We start from the raw sequence: 23,151 nt of genomic DNA, 5'->3' as shown, positions 1-23,151 counted from the left end.
TGCTGCATAAAGCCACAAAGCAGTTGTTTGGCCTGCAGACAGATTTTAGGGCTCAAACAGAGGGTCGGGATGTCAGCATGCGTAAATGACCGCGACAGGTGCTAATAGCACTTCAAGGTGATTTGGACTTCAGACACCCTGGCTGCCATGTAGCCCAGCTGAGCACGTCCACACTGTAATCAGTGAATGTCACTGACCGAGAAGCGCTCGAGGCTTTGCAACTCTTTCCAGGCAACTGTCCAGTGCTATCCTGATTATGTTACAGTTCAAATATTGAGACGAAAATCATGAAATGCCACATTAATCGTCTTTGTATGGGTACGAGCATCTGTGTTTGTGAGAAACAACACATTTCAGATGTTTGGAACATGTTGTTGGTACTGAGAAGGGTGTGTGTTTAATTCTCTTACATACACAGAGAATAGTCTGTGATGAAAGTGCCATATAAATGATTGAATTCTAGTCGATGAGTTGTTCAGTTCAGTGTCCAAATTGTCTGAAGAGATACACCCTCATGCTAACTTCTGTGTTACAGCTAGTGGCAGTGGTTTGCTTGTTTTGTGTTTCTATAAAATAGTGAGACTGAAAAATTACTGAGTAAGTTTTTGCTCAAGTGGTCGGGTAGCTAGCAGCACATGACAAGCTTTCCCATCTGTGCAAGGAGTGACTGTGCAGCATGAGTCAGCATTGGACATTTATCTCTACACACACACACACACACACACTCTCACACCAGAGTGACCTGGTGCTCTGCTTCAGAGACCAGGGATCAACAAGTGCTGCCTCCCGGGGTCTCTGCTATGCAGTGGCCTTTTCTTTTCATCTCCCTCTTGGGTCAGCGTCTCTGCATTACTGTTTGACAAAAGAATGAGACTCTATATTTGTGTGTATGGTTGTTGGAAGTTGTGCTGCGTGTGATTTGTCTGTGTGGGCCAAATGGCCTGGGGCTCCGACCCTAAATGGAATAGACCTTCCTTTGTGAGTGACATAATGACATACCTCAAGTGATTCTTGGAGGGTCTTGTTGCCCTCACGCCGTTCCCTTGATTTGGGCAGTGAGGTGGAACCTTCCAGAAACAGTTTTTCCATTTTGCTGGATGAGGATTTGAAGGTGGCTGTGTGCGCAGGAGGCTGTGCCCTTAAAAGACACCAAGCATCTCTCTGGGCACCGAGGTTAGTGCCTGTAAATAATGATTTGGCACCTGCCAGGCCCATGGAGCAAAGCAAGTCCCTTTTTAATTTCTGTTCTTTTTGGCACTTGCCTCTCCGTGCTTCTCATTGCTTTGGCACTGTTTTTTTTGGCAAAAGTTGAATATTTCTCCAGTGATCATAGTTTTATATTTGTCACTTTGTCAAATTTATTCTCACAGATAGGAATGCACCAATCCAATTTTTTCATCCCTGGTACTGGTTCCAAATTCAAAGTATAGGGTGAAAGTAGAGCCGATACCAAAATATACTGTGTGCGTTAGTTAAGACATGTGTTTGTTAACATGAGCAAACAGTGTAGCTCCTCCGCTGTGGTTTTTAACTTCACTTGTTAAATGTTCATTGTTAATAAGCTGTAACAGCAGTCATCATTTCCCGAGCTTCTCCTTTATCAAGCTTTGTTAAACATGTAATAAATACGTTCTGTCTGTGTATTTTAAAACACTCCAATGGATCAGATTGATGCATTCCTACTTAGGAGGACATTAAACAACAGACAAAACATTACGAAAGGCAAACTCAGTGTGTGCTCCGTTTAACTTTTTTTTTCTCCAACACAGATCAACACAGATATTCTGGTGAATAAATTACCATAATAAACAGACTGACATTCATGTCTCTTTTTAAGTAGATGACATTACCCTTTGGGAATTATTGGTGAACAACATAGTTTATGGTTTTCAACATGTCAGTTGTGAGACAGTTTCCCCGCTTCAGTCTTCGTCACATTGTATGGCCACTCTTCAGCACATGCCTTTCTTCTAATTATTCAGCTGGAATTCAAAAGGAAATTAGCCACAAAAGCAACAGATTCTACTGTTTATTCAAGGAAATGGTCCCTTTCAGAGTCTGAATGCAGTGAGCAGAGTGTATTGAACTCCTCTGGACGGGGAAGCTTTGGGATTTGATGGCAGGATTAAGTGGGGTCACGCCGTGCAAATGGTCCCAATGGAGCGTCCGTCAACAACAACATTTCTTGTTCTCCGAGACACGCTCCTCGGCTTGATCGCTTGATCATAAAAACCACAAACTATCCAATTAGTTTTCATGAGTGCCTTTGTTGTGGACGCAAGTGGAATGGGAAGTGAATTAATTTTGAGGGGGATTGGTCCCACTTGAGGAGTAAAGGAAAAGGCTTCAGAGAACATCTGGCCTGTGATGGATGGATGGAGCAAGTTTTTGGAGTGCGTTAACAAAACCAAGTGTTTTCAGTTACACTGCAAAAGCCTTCATACTCATCTCATTGTTCCCATCTGGCCTTAATCTGTGGAGTGAGACTGAGAGTTGCTTAGTGTGGAAGTGCGGAAGTGTGTGTGTATGTGTCTCAGGCCAAGGCCAAAATGCACTGGTACTTGTGTTTGCATAAATTGCCAAGGTACCCACGAAATGTTTCACTTTTCATGGAGTGCTGTTAGTGTTCCTGGCACAGTGGCAATGTTTCCTGTGTGTCCTGTTCAGGTGTGCGGGGATGCTGCTCTTCCAATCCTGGAAATCTAGAGAGCAGGCATTCATCCCTGTAGAGCCAGGCCAAAAGGAAGTAGCCTCACACTGTTCTCTGTAGGCCAATGAAGGAAAGCAGTGCTGAACAGAACAAGAGATGGCAGCTCCCAAAGAAAGTTCAGTTTCAAAAGTATTTGCAATAAACATCTAGGCTTAGGTCTAGCACTCATCTCCAATTTATGTTATTTCTCTTACTCAACTGCCACCATTTTCTTCAGTGCAAAGAAGCAAAATAAGTGAAATTAAAAAATCCCTAATCAAAGATGACAAATGTATCATGATCTGAGAGGAATTTTACTCACTGAATATATGAATTTAGATCTCACTAGCAGTTCAGAGGGATAAGAGTATCTCTGGTATTGTAACTTTTAAAAGAAAACAAAATCCAATGCCCTTTCTGTATATTAAATATGAAGCTAGGGATAGTTAGCTTAGGGTGACCATATTTTCAAATTGCCAAACCAGAACCCTTCAGTGTACCGCATGTTCATGCACGCGCACATGTATGCGTTTATGCATGCACCATAAGCGTTTTCATCAGGATGAGGGACAATTATTTCAGTGGTTAGCACACCTACTGAGCGCACCTTGCAACACCATGGACAGCGAAATATGTTTTGTCTCCCAAAATCCACCAAGGTATTTGTCAGTGTGCACAAGCGCAGGCAGCTGGCTAAATGGCCGACTGTGACACCTCCTCTGCCAAAAACTGAGAAAGAGCTTTTAAAGAAAGTTACCTTTAAGAAGTTTGCGGGTACTTTACACTTTGCAGTCTTTCTTCTTAGTTAGAGTTTTTTTTTCAGGAGCTCTCAGCTCTCTGGGAAACCACCACTTATGTTTGGCTGTCTTAATATGATCTTTTATATCGGCATTTCCACTGTGTGCAACTGAAAATGTAGCTACTCTTGCAGTCTTTGCAGAACATAGCATTTTCGTTGCTGGGAACTCTACGAAGGAAGGAGTTAGCCTCCTGGGGGTCTTTAGAAAAGAAAGACTCTCTTCGTCATGACAGCTAACCGTTAGCATACTGACAGATTCTATCAGAAAGAGCCGCAAGCATCATAGGCTAGCAACAACCTTGACAATGACACATTGATTGACTGACTCACATACAGACAAATCAGTATTGAGCTGGGATGTATGGTGCATTGTTTATGTTTTTATATTGGGTTATGTAATAATAAGTGGGACAGAACATGATTAATATCTATGTAAGTGCTAAAAATAAGTATAATATTATAATTATTATTTTAATTGTGGTGAAACTGGGACAAAATGGTAGTGAATGTTGAAAACTGGGACATTTTTGTGTTTTACAGATATTTGTTGGGATTTGGGACACCCAGCCTGAAACCACGACGTCTGGTCTCTGTAAGTTAGCTTGGTTTAGCATAAAGGAACAAGGCAGGGGGAAACAGCTAGCCTGGCTCTGTGCTAAAGTACAAAGGCAACACTTCAAGCTGTAGGGGTGCTGGTAGCTGAATTTTCCCACCTTTGGACAGAGCCAGGCTCACCGCTTCCCCCTGCTTCCAAGCCTTTATGATAGGCTAAGCTAACAGCTCCCTGGCCCTAGCTTCATATTTAGCAGACAAATATAAAGTGGTATCAATCCTCTCTTCTAACTCTGCCAAAATGGGGAATAATTATATCTCCTGAAATGTCAAACTATTACTTTAAGCTTTTTTGCTTTCTGGCAAAGATTTAGATAAAAAGATTGATACCACTCTCAAATAGTTATATTAAACTACAGCCAGCAGCCGCTTAGCTTAGCATCAAGACTGGAAACAGAGGCAAACAGCTAGCCTGGCTCTGTCCAAAGGTAATAAAATCTGCCTACCAGCATTTCTAAAGCTCACAAATTAACATCTTGTATCTCATTTGTTTAGTCTGTACCAAAACCAAAGTGGAAAAATTACAAGTTGTGGTGTGTGCTAAGCTAAGCTAACCTTTCCCTGGCAATAGTTTCATATTTAGCATACAGGCATGAGAGTGGTGTTGATCTTCTTTTCTAACTCTCAGCAATAAAGTAAATAAGTTTATTTCCCAAAATACAAAACTAATTCTTTAACATCAGGAGTTGATGAACAAACTAGGCCATGTGAAAATTGAAAAGATGTGGAATGGAGAATAAGGCTTTGCCGTTTCCCCTCCAAAATCTTGTGGAATTTGATATTGTTGTTTGCCTTTCAATCACTTGATGCCGAGTTCTAATAACATGCTTTGACTGAGTGCCCAAAGCATCCTGTGCCAGTAAATGGCATAGCACGCTGGAATCATGTTGCAGTGCCGTGCCAGAGTGTTTGTAAGAGGGCATGTTGTTCAGACTGCAATATCAAAATGCATAATGAGTTTTTGTGGTTTCATGTGGTTCTTAGGAAATGGAATATGTCTTTTTGTGCCACACATACACTGCAAAACTCAAACTTTTTTATCAGGCTGGAGTCACGCATTGATAAAGAGCTGCCAGCAGATGGCAACATTACAGCAGAAGGGCTTTTTGTGTCCAGTTCACATGTGACGGATTCTGTAGCTCCCATGGCCATCACAGATAGTCGGCTCTATTGTGATTTTGCAGGTGGCTGCCCTCTGTCCCCTCTCCGTTTCCTCTGGAGCCCCTTGTGAATATATTTGTTCCTTCATCATGAGGTTTATTTGTCATTGCGGAGCTTGAAAGCCGAGCCTTTGGCATCCTGTTCCTCTGATGAAACATCTTGGGCTCCATCTGTAGTGAGCCCACGTCCCCTCCATCAGCATGATTGAGAGTTGTTGTTTTATCCTGTTGTGTGTTCCTGGACGCCAGCTCAAACTTCATTTGCAGCAGCCAGGGCCCTCCGTGCATCATCTGGCCTCCACATTTTTCACACTGCCGATCTCAAAGCCGCAGAACCTTGCAGTCAAGTGGCTCTGCCTTGGCTTGAGCACATGCATCTAGTTCTGTCTGTTCCGTTCTGCCCTGGCCTTGACCTCAGATCCGTCCCAGGGTGGGATTGCAGCAGGAGTGCCGGGGAGTGGTGCTAACGAGAGGGGAGAAGCAGCACTCAGGGCCCCCTCGTGATGCCTAATTAGAAGGGAGGGCAGGTAGGAGGTGTGTGTGTTTGTCTGAGTGTTGAAACAGTACTAGGGAGGATTGTCAGGAGAGAGGAAGAAGCCAGATTGGACACTGCAGAGGGAACAAGAGAGTAAAGGAAGAGGGGAGGATAATAGAAGCAAAAGTTCAAGAATGGTGGAGAAAAAGAGGGACAGGACAAAAGAAAGCATATGAGAAATGTGCAAGAAGATGATTAGCTTTTAGTAAGTCAAGTTAGAGAACTGAAGGGTAATTGTTTTGGGGTTTTTTTGGAAATTAGGTCATAAGTATTCAAGGTATTGAAGTGTTAATGTGAAAAATAATGTGACGTACAGGTTTGAAGCCAAGTCCTTCACCAGATGTAGCACGTAAAAAAGAATAAAATTGAATAACATCTTTGTCAATGAACAGGGTTAAATAAAATGCAGTAAAATATAACCTAAACCACCACTGACTTGGAGAGGAAAAGGTGGAAGACGAGTGCCATGGTAGAGGATACATAGGAATATTAATGGAGTGACATTGATGTGGATTTAGGTGAGAGCAAGAGGAGAAGGGGACACACACACACAGACACAAGCATGTCTGAAAGGGAGGGAAAAAAGAGCAATATTGATGGAGTGAGAGGGGAAGAGTTGCATGAAAAGCATGCACAGAGAGCAAAAGGCCAAGCGGAGGAAATGTAGAAGAAAGTTACTTGCATAAAGTGGGAAAAGTAAAAACAAATATCCAAATGTTGGATATTTGCTTTCTGGAGCAAGAAAATGTAGATGCACTAATTCCAGAATCACTGACTGGTTGACAGACATGAAAAACAAATATAAGACGAGCTATCTCCTGCTGACCTCACTCCTTTGGGAAAGGGGAAAAAGGAGATTTCATATGAGTGTGAGAAAGGTTAGGAATAGGGGGAAAAGAAAGGATGGACAGCTAAATCCACTGGAAACATGATTGACTGAGGGGCTGCAGTACTGGCGTCTGACAGGGTCTCCACGGCTGGCTGCGGTGAATGTTTGTGAGGCTAATGATGCTTCCTGGGGTTCTCACATCTGCTTCCCTCCAGTGGCCACATGTGCTTTGAGTAAACGCTGCGCCGCCACGACTTAACACTGGAGACTCCGTTACAAATGATCTGTTATTAGGATTACAATGGCACAGGAGCAGATTCATAAGCATGTAATCTCGCACACTTAAAAAGTAGGTGAGTGTCTGGTGTGTGGATCTCAGTGTGAATGTGCATGCTTCTGTGTATCATGTTTCCCATGTCCACCAATTCCCATGTTTTTAGCCTGCTAGCATTCCTTAGCAAGCACTGTGTAAATTAACAACTCAACGCTTTCTCCGACAATTTGCGCTACTTCCACACTTCTTTTATTGTCGCCCTTGTAATCTGGTAGAGAAGGGTTGTATAACAATGGAATTTATTGAAATTCTTTCTCCTCCATGGACATCTTCCCACAGCTTCCTGATCCACCATTAAGCCACTTTGTCAGTTTTACTGCATCACTTCCAGGCGAATTTCGCTCTCACTTGCATTAAGTTGAATTTTCTTTTTGTTATGAAGGGGCAGTGGTGGAAGAAGTATTCAGATCCTTAACTTAAAGTGGCTTTAATCCAAATTTTTTATATCAACAAAGGATTGCATGACTGCATGTAATGTGAAAGGGGAAGCTTGTTATGACAAACCAACAGAGAATATTCACCCAACTCTGCAGTTCTCCTCAGCTCTATGCAGCATTTTAGCCTCTTTCAGCTCATTGTTTTGGTTTAACTTTACTGTTTTGGTTCACTTTCACTGCTTTCATTAGTGGCATTTCCAGCAGCAGGCAGCTGTTTTTGTTGAAAAAGCTTTGATAACCCCCCTGTACACTACCTGCCCAGCACTAAATGGACAGACAGATAAAGTTTGCAGCCAGCTGGTGAACACAGTGGAGCATTTAGCTGCTAAAGAGCCAGATATTTCCCTCAGGAGCTGAAAAACAGAGCTAAAAGGAGAGTGACTATTGTCTGCTGGATGTATAAATAAAGAAGGGTTTGCAAGGAAGTTCATTATGTGTGTGTGTGTGTGTGTGTGTGTGTGTGTGTGTCTTGTGACCACTGTGTGTGTGTGCGTGTATGTGGTGTGACCATGGGGGGCAAAGGTTCATCTGCCTTCCCTGTTCCCAGGCCTGCTCACAGGGATTACCTAGGCTACAGTGCCTTCTCTGAAATGCACTTATACACACTCACTCACACACACTGGGGTGAGCAGTGACACAGCACAGATGTAGCGGCCGTAGAATAGACTTTCTGGCCCCTGTAAAGAGGCCTGGGTCTCCCCTTTGAGCAAGCCTCTGCCTGGGAGATCTGTGTGGTCTTGAAGCATGTGTGTGTTAAGTATATCTTAAGTGTGTTTAGGTATTATTTGCGTGAGTGTGAGGGGGCAAGGTGGCAGGTGGGAGTTTGTGGGATGTTAAGCCAGCTTTACGTCACTTGTAAATATCCAGTTTAGCCCAGTTGCTCTGTTTGGTTAAAGGTTTTTAGACCAAAAAGGGTATTTCTTTTCCCTCTAGAGACAGTTATGAACTAAGAATGAACTTGACTGTGAACTTTAAATGACCTTATTTAAAAGGTTTGTGTTCCCAAAAAGCCTGCACTATCTTGTTGTTTGTATCTTGAGCAGTGATTGATGTTTGACCTCTGAAAATAATTACCCTTGCGACAAAATGCACCCGCAGGTTACCGTTGTTGTAGGTCATTGGCTCGCTCGACGGCCTTTGTCTCACCGTGTTGTTACATTTGAAGTGCCGCTGTGGAATTCTGTCCCAGCATACCTCTGTGCGGTGACATCATCCGCACCGTAGTCCTGCTCTGATCTCCGTGGGGGACATGTACCATGCGCAAAATCGCCATCTCATATGCGTCCAGCTTGTTTGAATCTGTCGTCCACCGGTATTCGCCCCCACGAATCCTCTCAGCAACCTCCTCCTCCCCTCCCGTCCCGCTGATGACAGGTATGTAGCTTGAAAAATATTTGGCAACCATGACCCGGAAAAGTGCGCATTTGACATCGAGCATGTCATTCACCCTTCATTTTCCCCACTCCTCCCTCGCTGTAGCGGGACATAATGCTCTCTTAAATAAGGTCTTTTGTCTTATCAGTTCAGTTTCTTCTCTCATCTCAACATGATTTGCTTCATAGCTGGAATAGTTGGGATTGTGGTGACCAGGTGGCCTGTGAAGCCACTTAGATGATATGACAGATACTGGAGTCAGCTCAATATGAAACATCCCAAACTGTGTGTTCAGATCATTTAAGATGCGTGTTGAGAGACATCTGGACTGAACTAGCTGAGAGCAGGGCAGGTGAGTTTGTTTTGCTCCATGTTGGCTCCATGTTCCCTTTACAGTTATTGAAGGGTATCTAAACAAACTATTTCAGAGTACCCTGATAAATGACATATTTCAGAATATGATACACATTTAAAAGTCTGTTTAAAGAGATATATCCTCTCTTAACTGAAAGGAAAATGGAAAATATTTTCAATGCATTGCATATTGTTAGATTCTAGAAAGTGACCCGCCTTATATTCAGAATTTATGTAGGTCTGCAACAAAGATTGCTTTCTCTCTTGATTATGTATTATTAGGTGATAATTTGCTTAATCTATAATGTCCAGAAAAGAAGGGAATTTGCCATCAAAAAATCCTCAAATTACTTTTTGTGTCTTTACCGTCCAAAACTGGAAAACAGAGGTCACAATTTATAAAATGGAGAAAAGCAGCAAATCCTCAAATTTGAGGAGTAGCTTGATCAACCAATCATTTTTAATGAGTGTTATGTACATACATGCACAAGTGCCCAGTCCACATGGATTTATAAGACACCGATTTAAAAAAAAACCCATTTCAATGGTGAAACAACTTCTCACATATAACATTTACACAGCAAACAAGAACCATGTCTCCTGTCCCAACCTCTGCAAATAAATCTGCCACAAAAACGGTTCCCTTGCCTAAAACAATTCACTTTTTATTATCATCCAACTAGAATAACTCATCACAGATGAAGGGTGATACAGTCAAGTGTATGTCAACTCATTTGTGGACAAAAGCCTTGTAAATGTGGCCTCCCATCCACTGTTTGATATGATTTTAACTCATCAGAAATAGCTTTGTTTTCACGGGATTTGGCTAGATAGTTGCTTGTTATCCTTGGATGTTGTCATTTTGGTTAAATTAAAAAGTGTAAAGAATGTAAGATCAGTGAAAGATGATTTCAACTCCTGACCCCCCAAAATAACCACATCTCATTTGCTAAACCTGCTGACATTTTAAGTTACTGCAGGGGGAACGTGGATCTGTTCATCTGTCACACTCAATATTTCATACGATGCTTACTCCAGGTGCAATTACATCACACTAATGACTGAGTAGATTCTGATAAAACTTTAGGAAATCTTGTCATTCATAGGCAAAACATGGTGGTTTAATGCCTGAGGTGAACGGCGCTGTTCATCAAAGAAACGGACTTGTTTCCTTAATGCAGGGGGAAGGAGGAATGAGGGAATTAATTTTGATGTTGGATGTTTTCACTGACAAAAATGGCGGGCTGTGTGTGTGTGTGTATTAGTACAAAGAGTGAGCAAGAGCCATTTTACGTGTCCTCTCAGTGCATCAGCAACGGAGCAAGCCGGTGAAAGATGTGTGTGTGTGTGTCAGTGTGGGAAAAGTGCGTTAGCTGATGTTGATTGGCAGGAGGGCGCAGCAGGAATGTGCCTGGCTGCAGCTCTCTCTGCAGGACAGGTACAAACCGCTCTATCATCGCATGAGAGAGTAATCGTTACGGGCAAATCATTACATGATCAGAAGGAACCAAGTCTGTGCCAAATATGCACAGCCCTCGAGAATTTCGGGAGGAGGAGGAGGAAGTCAACAAAAGCAAGGGAATGATGGAGAGACAGATCATAAACAGAGAGAAGGAATGTATGATGCACACAGGATGAAGATTTTTACGATTCTTTGTTCAACAGGAGGCGGGAGGGTGACTTACTGTTTTGGCCACACACTAGGACCACCAATCTAATCTACACCAGAGTAATAATTGGAAGGGAAAACAGAAGCTTGTTTGGGAAATTATGAGAGTGTTACCATTACAGTCTATTCTTAAATTGCTCCAATAAAAAAAAATCCTAAACATATTTAAGTTTGGCACACTCAACTTGAAATCAAAGTGTATTCCCCTTGTTTCCCATCTCTTCACCATCCCCTGTCCAATAAAGGAAAAACTGCCAAAAAAAAACATAAAACAAAACAAAACAAAAAAAAAACAGAGTAGCCCTTAATACATAATTTGAGATTATAAGATTGGAGTATATTTAAGCATATTGTTAAAACACTTTAAAGTCTCTCTTATAATACATTTCAGGGGTTTTAGGGGAAATGCTCAAGCAGTATGTAAAAAATACACTAGTAGACTAATGTAAATGTATTTGTAATCTATTGTTAGATTTTATGTACACTCAAAGTACAATTGACATTACATTATAAATGTATTTCAGTTGTACTGTAAATTAAAGAACAGCATGACTTAAAGTAGTTCCATTTTAGCACAGTCAAGTATGCTTAATACAGTTAAAGCTGGGTTTTTGTACAACTTCAATACTATTTAAGTGTAAGTACAAAAATAGTTGTTCCATTTTAGCACACTTTAAGGACACTGTTTAATAGTCTGGATGCAAGTTTGCTGTAGCATACTAACATTAAGTACACTTTAGTGTATTATTTTTTCACTTGGGGTTGATCACCTTCCAGCATGTAACCCACCATCATGGTACATGTTTGCCCTGTCAGCATCCTCCAGTGAAAATTTGACATCTTGGTGAAAAAGAGAAAATGGAAAACAATGTTGGGAAAAATATCCCCTAAGTTATTTGAATCTAACAGCATCTTATGCTTGTAGGAGTGAGGATTTCTGTCTAAGGTGTGGTCGCATATATTGTGGATTAAGCTCAACTTGAGCCACATGATCTACAGGAAGTAGTGCTGCACCTGTTACGCAACACTAGAAAAATCTAAAAGTCCCTCTCGTTGTGCAAGAGATATGTAACAAATGTTTAGTGCATATCCTACCTCTGCATTAAACATTTACCCGCAGAATGTGATGACTAATGTCCTGATCGTATCTGATCTTTAATCTTGACACAAACTTTATTAAAGGAGAAGAGAAGCATCTGTTTAACTCAGGTTGTGACCCATTGTTCTGTGTCTCTCAAACTTCCTGCATGTCTGTTAACTTTGCAGGAGTAAACTTTGTAGTGTTGTAAGCAAAACTCTGTGTTTTTGTCCAGAACTGAGTAATTCACTTACAATTTACTTACTGTACAGTTGAACTCTGTACAGTACACTTGCTCATATGCAACAAGAAAAACATCATTTTGCACCCTCCAGCTTGGTCTTGGTCATGAGTTTATGAATTCCTCTGTAAATGTCCTGCACATTGAGCTTGACATTTTCCTACATTCATTGCGTGAATCAGCCTTTAAAACATGTGTGTCTTTAGCTGTGACAAAGAAGACAAATAGGCCCATGTATCCAGAAGAGGTGACATAAAACTTTGATGATGCAAACTGGAATAAACCCACAAAAGTGGGCGAGCGCACATATTAATCAGCTGCCAGATTTGCGACAGTTGGTCGATCAATCAGCTCAGCGTTCTGTCCAAGTGTATTATAGTTGCATTTAAATATAGCTGGCAAAGAGTCTTTTTTTGCACAACAGCTTAAGAATTTATTGCATTTGCCCAAAGCTAACAAAATGCCAGTCTCTCACCTCGTATTGAGTAATGCTCGCTCACCCAGTGTTAATATTACAATATGTGGTTGTAATTGCAGCGGCTAATCTATGCTGACAACAAATATTTTTGTAGGGGAATATTTTCCTTAAAACCAGACTGAGCTTGCAGACCACTAATTTATACAGCAGATGTGGAGTTGGGCAATGCTAACAAAACATTTAGGTTTACAGACTACTATGATACTGAGTAACAGCTACTCAAGTGTTTCAATGTAGTGGGGTTGATCTATTATTCTAAAGTTATGTAAAAGTGTGACACCTTTTTAATGAATCAAAGCATGTGTAGTGGAGGTATTCAGTTGTTTGCGTGTAGCATGTGCTGCTGTGCGCAGGTGTGTCAAGCAGACACACTGCCTTAAGGTGCAGCGGAGGATGTAGCTTCATGTTCAACAATGTGTGCCAAAACTGTCTCGCTCGTCTCTAACATTTTTTTTTTTCTATCTGTGCAACCATCTGTGTCTGTAATGCAACCTTAGGAGATTCTTGCTCCGACACGCCACTGTCTTTTGGATCTCTCCGAAAGTAAATATGCAAGTGTGAACTTTACATGTCTACTGTATCTTTCCAATTCATTGTCTTTTTATCCACTTGACATATTTGAATAATATCTGCCTTTGTTTAGGCTCATTAAGAAAGCCCATTATGCACCATACGGACATATTTGCATCGTAAATCCTAGTTTCATTTCCTCCTCTTAGTCTCATAGCAGTTTAGATTTCCACAGTTCCACAGTGCTTGACATCTCAGTGCCCACTGGCTGACTCACTTGGCTACTGCTGAGCCCTGCTCCTGGGTCTGGGGGTTCATCCCCAGCCTCTCCCTTTTCCTGGCTCTAACATACTTCAGCTCTCAGGCTTCCTGCTCCTCTCAGTTGGTTGAACTCTCAGAGTGTGTAACAGAGAAAAGAAGGAGACAGATGACCAATGCATATATGTGGATAGGGCATAGGTGTGCGTGCACGCCCTACAGGGACTCCTCCCTGTACGTTGCCTCTTCCTCTGCAGTGCCGTGCAGGGCGATGGTGTGAGCTTTGCACACAGCTGGAGCAGGGCCACTGAGGGCGAGATGATTTCCTCCACCACAGAGAGAGAGAGAAATAGAGAGAGAAAAAGACAGAGAAATAGAATTATGGTAGCAGTTTGCCCAGAGGTAAGCACATTCTCATGTCAAGTTTTTTTATTCCAAAGAGGGTGGAGAAATTGTTGTAAGCATTCACGCTTATTTTACACCTGGCAACTCAATCTAGTGCTTGTGCATTTGTGCAATAATTTCTGTGCACTTCAACAAACTTTACAACCTAATTTCATAATGGTATCTGATTGGAACCATACCCCCTACGTGCCTTGAACTAGTTATTGACAGTTTCCAACTGCGCGGATAAATTTGGAAGGACATTTCCCTGCTTTTATGTGATGATCCAGGGCAAAGGATGGATTGTTTTTCTTTCCGCTGTTCTAATCCAGGTTGTTGCAGAGGCTCAGCCAGTTAGTTCCCTGATTTAACAGTGCAAATGAACCACTAATCACTTACACACATGCACAAGACAGCAAAACTCCCCTGTAGGTAGGACTTTATGACCGCCAATCAGTGTCTGACTGTTGGATCCAGCACCGCAGCTCTTACTGTACACAAGAAGCCTATTTGGCTCTTGGACCCTCAGTGAACTTGCATGCCCCAGTTATCTGGATGACGCAAGTGAATCAGGGCAGATCCACCACTTGTGTCATTAATTTCAGGCACACCCAGCTGTTGTCATAATGCTGCTGTTTGCATGGCCTTTTTTGCCTCCATCCTCTTGTACTTCATCAGTAACACTTGGCCAACTGTTCAGGGGCAACAATCATCTTCTTTTTCTGTGAGATGGGCCCTGTCCTCTACTCTGTGAGGCTCACCGTCGTCATACAGCAGCATTTATACTGTAATGCAGTACTGAGGTAAAAACAGGCCTCCCAGAGTAATAACAATTTAAATTTATTCAAAAAAACAGATCCGTAAAATATCACAGCTCATGGTGTCAAACTCACCCCAGAGTTTATTAATGTTCTTTAATCAAATGGAAAACATGTTATTACTCTCACATTTATTGAGCTCTCAGTCCCAAGAGAATGTGACCACTCCGTATGACTTTTAAATGAGTTTTCACACCATAAGTGGCTTATTTCCATTTCTATTAATTGATAGAAGTGGACATTAGTAGAGATGTTAAAGTTTGAAAGCAAAATTTCCCACAAAATCTTTTTTTTTTTTTTTTTTAACATAAAAAGAAAAATCAGGTCAAGCTTTGTGATCATCTCTCATGAATGTTGTGTTTGTCTTTCTGCAGAGGCCAAAGATGACACCAGTCAATACCAAGCACAGATGCTGAAAAAGCACTTTGGGACCTCTGTCATACCGCAGAGGGGATAACAAAATTTAGCAGGCGGCGGCCATTTTGGAGTTTGATTTAGTTTTAGTCTTTTGAAAAATATGTACTAATTTTAGTCTTATTTAATTTTATTTGATTATTGCTAGTTTTAGTTAACATAAACTAAGGACATCTTAGTCTAGTTTTTGTCTGCGAGATGTTTGTGTAATTTTTGTCGTGAATCTTTAGCGTTCATGTCCTCTAGGCATATTGTGGCTACAGTTCGTGTGCAGTTACCGTAGTCACAGCTGTCATTCTCATCTATTGCGAAGTTAGTGGAAAATGCACTTACCTACTTGATTATAGCAGACTGTAAGTACATATACATAATGCCCGTGTTATTCAGTGCTGTGCAGCACTTTGGAAACCTTGTGTTTGTTAAAATCGTGCTATATAAATAAAGTGGATTGGATTGGATTGGATTGAGCATACTCTCCTCATTATATAGATGTCATTTCCAAACTCAAAGTGGTTGTTTGAATTAAGCTGCTTACTCTCTGTCATTGTTGCTCACTTAACAGAAGTTGAAATGACATTGAGATGACATTAATGCACAAATATTTCTTTAGCAAGCATAAACATCTATCCTGCACTACTACTATTGATAGCCTATTAACACGTAAGACAGCCAACTGAAAGTAATGTTAGCGTTATTCACTTGATAATATTTTGTTAATGTTCGCTTACCTCTATATAAATGTCAGTGTCTTGCCTTGCATGTTTTTGTGGTTTGTCCCAGCTGTTTTGTTGCTTTATTGTTTAATTTTCAGTGGGATTGTGAAAGCTTTTAGTCCATAAATCAGTTTTCATCCAAGAACCGGTAACGTTAGCTCACAAACTGTATAACAGAGACTGAAATGTGAGATCCTGCTCATATTGCAACAGGAAAAGCACTTAAATCTTCTGACGAACAGATGGTTACTGTTCTACCTGTCATCTACAAAAAACAGATGTAGTTCTAGTTGCAGTTGTGATTTGGGATAGAGTCAGAAATTTACATAACAAAAAGTCAGAAATAGGAAAGGCCATGAAACACATTCCCCTTCTATTATCTCTATAGTTGGCGATGCTCCTGTCACTCACAACACACCCCACCGGCCCAGCACATGTCTTCACTTCTCTGTCCTTTCTGTGACCCATAATTCCCTTCTTCCTGCCCACCTAACTCTTAAAGATTAACAGAGTGCTCACTACCTGTCCACCTGCTAGAGGCATCACATTTACGGGCACCAGGGTAATCTCAGGGGTCCAGTTGGTTTTCTAATCCTTGGAAACAGAAATAGAGAACCCAGCCAAGGGCAGGCTGTTCAATTTCCAAGTGGCTCTGTTATTGGAACTGCCATTGTTCAGCTTGGGAGGCCACCTGTATCAATATCATAATTTTCAGTGCAACTTATTTGGATAACATGTTTTCTTGGCATTGCTAAGATGTTACACTGTCTTGATTTTACCTTTTGATATAGCTTGGATTTTCTTTTCAAAAGAAAAGACAAAGCAACAAACAAATATAAAAAAAAAAGTCTGGCCTGTGCTCTGATTTGTGGCAATAAAGATTTTTGTAGAGGTCGTGCCCTTGTTCCAGAGAACGCAGGGGTGTTTGGTAGCGGCACTGGATTGCTATAAAGCTGTACTTGAAGCTTTCATTGGCTTCATCTCCTCCCCCTTGGCTTGAGATATACCCCCAGGATCTCTCAGTGTCACCTGGATATCTGTAGCCAATGTGAAACCCACAGAAAGCCATCTCTGTTACACACGCCAACAACAATGGAAGGCTGCTTGGACCACATTTTGAAGGTTTTGGTTGCAGAAGCAATTTTGGAGCTATCAGATTGAAACTCAAGATGCCAGAGCAAGTCAATTCTGTCAGGAATTTCTAAGAGGGGTGTGCGCCTTTTGAAAGCCACTTTTTTTAATGTAAGAAAAAAAAGAAACCCTTTCATGGCCAGAGAATCTCTACCACAATGGAGCTGAAGATGCCACTATTAGGTTTTAAGAGTCTCAAATGTCTCCAGTATTTAAAGAAGCATGTCTTTACCTTTGAGGTTGTCCTTAACAAAGCTACTCAGGTATTTAGGTGGCCTGAATGTCTTTGATAAGAAGCATCGTATTATATTTCCATAAGTAGATGAGTTGTTATGTTTTGGTGTAATACTATGCCGTTCATTTTAGAGGTACCGTTATCTCTTCTGTCACCGTGTACGGTCCAAAACTCAATGGACCTTATGAGTTTCAGCTTTTAGGATCTGGTAGCTTCATCTCACCCATGTGCATTTATACTGTACTATATTAACTTCAGATTTTCCACTTCTGACTGCATGTACTATAAGTAACACAGGCTAAACTAAATGATTTATGTGATATCCTCCTGTCTTTGTGTGTGTTAGCACTGTAAGCCGAGCATGATGTATCTCTCCAAAACTGTATATCCTGCAGGATGGAGAGTGCAAAGCGTGCAGATGCACCGCAAACATAATGACATACCTGTTCCTCCTGACAATAAACCTTGATTCAGTGCCTCAGCTTGTGTAGATTTTAGCGCTGCTGAGAGACAGCTTCCAACCACTTGGCTGCTCTTAGGTTTCATGCCACCAGGGGTTTGCTCTTCACTTTGAAAGAATAACATGTATTATACGAACTGAAGCCACAGCCAGCAAAGTTTTAAGAGACGGATCCCACATCTCATAGAGTGAAACTTACCTGCTGTAGCCAGCCAACCTGTCAAATTTGTCCTATTTAAAATGGAACCGTAGTCACTCTTTGGGAAAGGCGTCAGTACTGTAATACCATCGGTCTGTCTGCACTACTAGCTCAAAAGAAAAGCATCAGTAATATTCAGTCTTGAGTTTCTATCAGCTCAAGACACAATATGAAAAAAACCCCCAACATATCCACTTAATGTTAATTAGAGCCTAATGAATGAAGCTTACACAGTATAATAACACAGTTTAATTTGATTAAAGCCTAACATTTTCTTTCCAAATTCAATTATGGTGAACAGCTCAAGAGCCTGTCAGGTCAGTCTGCCCCAGATTTGGCATGTGAGGGATTCAGAGTAGAAACTGGTTGACATAGAGGAAGAATTAAAATTAAAAGGTCTTCACTTGTTCCTAGTAATTGAGACCCGACCCGAGATGAGTTAGTTCCAAATTATAGTCAGTCTTAGTGAGTCTGGTTAGGGTCCTGTTCTGTTGCCACAGGTCTCAGGTTTTTTAAAATAATAAAAAAAATCAAAATTTTAAGTAAGATAAAAATAAAATCCTAATGACTTTCCTACAGCTGGCTAGTGGCTACACCCTGACAATGGAGGATGAGAAATTGCAGTTCAAATCCCTTCACTATAAGCCTTGTTTTACTAATGTTATTTTGTGGTTATTATTTTTTTATGGAGCACAGAGCTATCACTCACAAAAATGTAAAGGATTACTTCAGGACATAGCACTTCATCAGTGAGCATATTTGTTTCACTTTTCTTCTTGCTTGTGTAAGCGCGCAATGAAAAAAATACAACCTGTGTTGTTGCTTTTTATAAATATTGTAATGATAATCGTAACCACAGCACCTAAGCCCTCCATAAACCTGGGGAAAACCCTGCACGCCCGCCCCGCAACAACACTACTAGTTTCGGGGGGCCTATCAACCCCCCTGGAAAAAAATCCTAGAGGAAACACCGGATTGGGTCCATTTTGGACCAGATCTCAATATCCTTAGGTCCCTTTCGGATTAGGTGTCTTTTTCTCCTTGTCAAGTTCAGGTAGGATTTCCACTGGATGTTTGTGGATCGGGTCCATGAAGACCTCTATGAACTTCTCGACTGTGGTCTAATCCTCTAAAAGATGCAAGTGCAATGAAGTTAAGGTAGCCATGGTCTCTTTGTAGCCTTGGTTTAAGGTTAGTTCAAGTGTGAAAAGGCCTATTTTGAAAAAAGATTGAATATAAGAGTGTATCTCTAATGAGTATCTTGCTGATAGATACATACTGTAAATTTACTGCCTTCCCATTGCTGAAATGGTGTTTTGCAGTAGACCCTTCTGTGTGAGCCTTTTGTGAGTTTGACTTGCTTGTTTCTGAAAAGGGAAGGACAGGGAGAGGGAGGCGTCCAGTGATTCTTCAGCGGACTTGTACTGTAGCTGTGCCCGGCAGTGCCAAACCCTGCTCCCTGCTGAGATGACCCTGGCACACGCTCCAGCTGTGCAAACACAGCCGCATTGCTGAACACACACTCACGTTCAAGCTGAGCCAAATCCAATTATTTGCCTTGCCTTGAGACTCTTTTTTTAATGTTTCATTTCAGTAGCACATATTCAGCCACCTTCCTCATTACATATGAGCTGTACTGCCAGGCTGAACAAGACTTGACAAACGCACCACTGTGGGTTCTTTCTCCTCTATATTTCTCTCATGTGAACGTTCCCCAGCTTGTCAGCTTAATTTCTCACCCTTTTGCTCATTTTTCTTCCCAAAACTCCAGCATGACAGTAGGTATCCATTTTGTTTGAAGGAGAACCACCAAAGTCAACAGGGAGGGGATATGAGACACTCGATCGTCGGCCAGTCGACACAGACAGTGGGCCACAAAATGTTTTTGTCAGGAGGGTCCAGCCCATTTGAACACAAACACCCGGCCAGTTATGTTACCTTCAATGACCTTTGGTGCCTCAGGTCATCCTAGCCTTTAAAGGACTATTTCAGTTTAAGACACCCGGATCTTATTTCATAGTTTTGGCCATCATTCATATCAGTAATAACATAAAACTGACCAAATTACTTAAACTTTGCTTAAAAAGTCAAATGGGGGATTTGAACATGAGCAAACAATCAACAATCAATCCGATGAGGTGTGAATAGATCCCCATGTCAGCCATACTTAATTGTATGAGAAAACAAAGGTAAGTGGTTAAACTGTTACACAGACAGCCCATTGTAAACATCTATCACAGTTTACAGATTGGCTTCCTGGTTCAACTTTGACAAAGCTAACTTGCCATAGATGTGCACACACACAGTTTTCCTGTGTAATGAGTATTACTGACATTTCAGGTGACTCACTTTTACTTTTATATCCAAATAACATGCTTTTAATCCTACATTAACAGATTTCACTTGGCGGCAGTGGAAACGAGCTGCAAACACAACATTGGCATATTATCATCTCGATTATTTGATATGGTGAACATATTAACAAAAATCTGCTTATTTAAACATCCAGCAGATACAGAACAGCATTAGCATTCATTTAGAGACGTGTTTCTCGTCAAGTAGCAAGTCCAAAATTCAGTCTCTTTCCAACTCTGGTGTGGTCTCCGTCAACTCCTCAGAAAAATATGTGGTTCTTTAGCTGCTAAATGCTCCACCGAATTAACCAGCTAGTTGCTAACGTCGTCATTCTGCCAAAACCAGAACAAGGAGCTGAGAGACACTAAAAACACTATGTAGAACAATTCTCTGTGGATTAATCACTGTGAGCAACCGTGATAGGGTGATACCTCATGTTCCTCACCCTGTTGGACTACTTTATGGCAGTGTCGTCCAGATCTCAGGCAATTACTTTGTGAGTAAATGTTATCATAACTGATAGAAATAATGGCCAAAACTATAAAATAAAACCCAAGGTCTAATAGCCTGAAATTTTCCTTTAAATTTCCCACTTGTAACCCTGTAATGTTGCCTGGCGGATTCATAGTTTCACTCTGAATGGCTCACAATTCGATTTTATAAGCTTGGAAACTGCAAGGTCTCACTGTGTGTAGCTGATGTTCATTTGATCTGTTTACCTGTATCTGCAGACAAAAGGCTGCTCCCTGCCTCTTCTCTAGACGAACAAAGGCAGCAGAAGAAGAAAAGTACGGTTTATTGCATTGTTGTCAGCTGGATGAGCAGAAAGGCTGCTCAGGCTGCAGACATGAGTTGACATTTTAATGGCTGGAACTTTGATTCTTAGTCGAACTTTCTGTCCATGCTTTCTTTTCCTTTTCCTCATATGTTGAGTGGAGAGTATTACCACAAGTATCTGATTCCAGCTACAAAGAAAATGATTAAATACTCAATATACTGAGTGTGTCCAGTGCAATTTATACACCTGTTCTCTCCTCTGTACTAGAATTGATTTGGGCTTGAAACATTGTACTTTTTGTAAATGTAATAAAAAAAATATTTTTAAGAGCGGCCATTCTACAGTATAGTGAGGCCTTGGGAAGCAGAAATATGCCTAGAAGAAAGCACCTTTTGTATGCTGAGTATTTATCAACCCATGTAGAAATCACATTGCAGTAAATCTATGTTCAAGGCCAGACACTTACAATTAGTCCAACACACAGATGTTGTGTACACAAAGGAACAGCACTTACTTCAAGAATGCTGAGCAATTCTCCCCACATATTTGGAGACTGTCACTCTAACTGCACCACTGTTGGAACACGTTAAGTGTTATCTTAACTGACAATAGTTTGTTTGGGAAAGAATTTCTTCAACAGTTTGGGATGAGATCAGAAACAGTAACACCCCAACGACTGAATCTTTCCATTTCCGATGAACCGGCGTGACCTCATAGTATATATAAACTGACCGTAGTAGACACGAGGAGAAGCTACTTTTGGCTCTGCCGTTGCTTTGGAGCTAAATGATTTTCCTGAGATAGCTGAGTGCTTGTCTGCTAGGCCTAGCTCTAATGCAAAAACAAACATACGTTATGCTGTCGCTCACTGTCAATGGGCCTATATGGGAATGACCTGGTGTGTTTCAATATTGTAAACAAATAAAAGTTCCTGGAATTAACACACATGTTCACATGCAAGATGAAAATCTGAGGAAAATGTAACAAAATTAGAAGGGTCATGCACAAACATTGAAGCCAACCTCACAGGAATATTATTATAGATGCCGAGAGTAATTTACATGCTCAGTCACAGTCACAGACACACATACAGTACATAAAGTTAGACAAACAGGGGCCCCTGTAGTGGACTCACACATGGTGTCAAATAAATCTCCCATGGCGTGTTTAAAAGTTCAAATGGCGCCTCTGATCTGTCTCTTTAATACAAGGGGAATGTCAAGGGCGAAATGTGCCAAGCTCCCCTCCACCAGCTCACCCCCTCACCCTCTCACCCGCCCATCCACTCTGTACTCTCTCTCCTTCAAAACGCCACTTTGGCTGTGTCCCAGATGTCAGGGACGTCATTCATCAAACCGCTCCCTCTCGCCGGCAATTACACAAGTATGACAGGGATGTTTGAATAATTTTTCTTGATGTGCTATCATTGTCGCAAGTCTCAGCAAACATCTTCCATTATTGCCGTCAACCACCAAGGCTCAAGACACTTGTTTTCTGTGTGTTTTTTAAATTTTAGCTTTATCTAGTTAGTCAGGTTATTCTTGATGGCGGATTGACCAGCCTTGGAGAGATCTTTTTCTGCTCTATTAGTTCATAGTGCATCTTTCAGGGTTGTTGTCTGTCAATCTTCTGAGGTAATTGCACCCTCTGGAATCTCTGTGTATTGACAAGACAATGGATGGAGCACATTAAGCTGTCACATCATGTTGACTGTGTCATCGTAGACCGGTGGGGAATACATTGTTGCCTCTGATCTTTTGTGTGTCTCCGATATAGTTCCCTGGGGTGATTGTCATATTTGGAGGGCCCTAGACAAATCACTGGTTTTCCCCTGCTTGTCCGTCAGAGTGATGATGATGTTGTGGTTAGTTTGGCTGCAGGAGAATGTCTAGTCAAGTGGGGATGTCTGGGAGCGTCTGCCAGACGGAGACGAGGGCCCTTTTTAGAAGTGAATCATTTTACTGTCAGTGTTTGTTCTGGTATTGTAGGATTATCTGAATCATGGAAATGTGGCATTTTCTTGGCCAAAGTTGGTTGTATTTGAAAAATGTTGCTCTAAATGCTTCTCTAAATACAGATAACATCCAAGATTGACACATTAACATTAATGATGGTGAAATCGCTCTACAATGGATATTTACTGTAGGAATCTATTACAAATGAATCATAAAATGTGTAAAATTACTCTTTTATGGAGATTCCCACTGACTTCCACTTCCAAAGTTAACCATAAATAGATACAGATGTGCTTTTAATTGGCAGTTTGCATATCAATATATCTGCCTGCTCCACCTGGCTCGTAGACCG

General features: G+C 41.3%; 1 protein-coding gene across 4 annotated transcripts in view; it reads left to right on the top strand.

The window, feature by feature from the left end:
* Window positions 1-23,151, top strand: part of LOC122973338 (ADAMTS-like protein 1) — a 102,917-nt gene that overhangs the window by 4,856 nt on the left and 74,910 nt on the right. The gene's annotated exons all lie outside the window — the stretch shown is intronic.

Source organism: Thunnus albacares, chromosome 22 (genome assembly GCF_914725855.1).
Source record: "Thunnus albacares chromosome 22, fThuAlb1.1, whole genome shotgun sequence".
NCBI classification, from domain to species: Eukaryota; Metazoa; Chordata; class Actinopteri; order Scombriformes; family Scombridae; genus Thunnus; species Thunnus albacares.
This window is presented reverse-complemented; position numbering and strand designations above follow the sequence as displayed.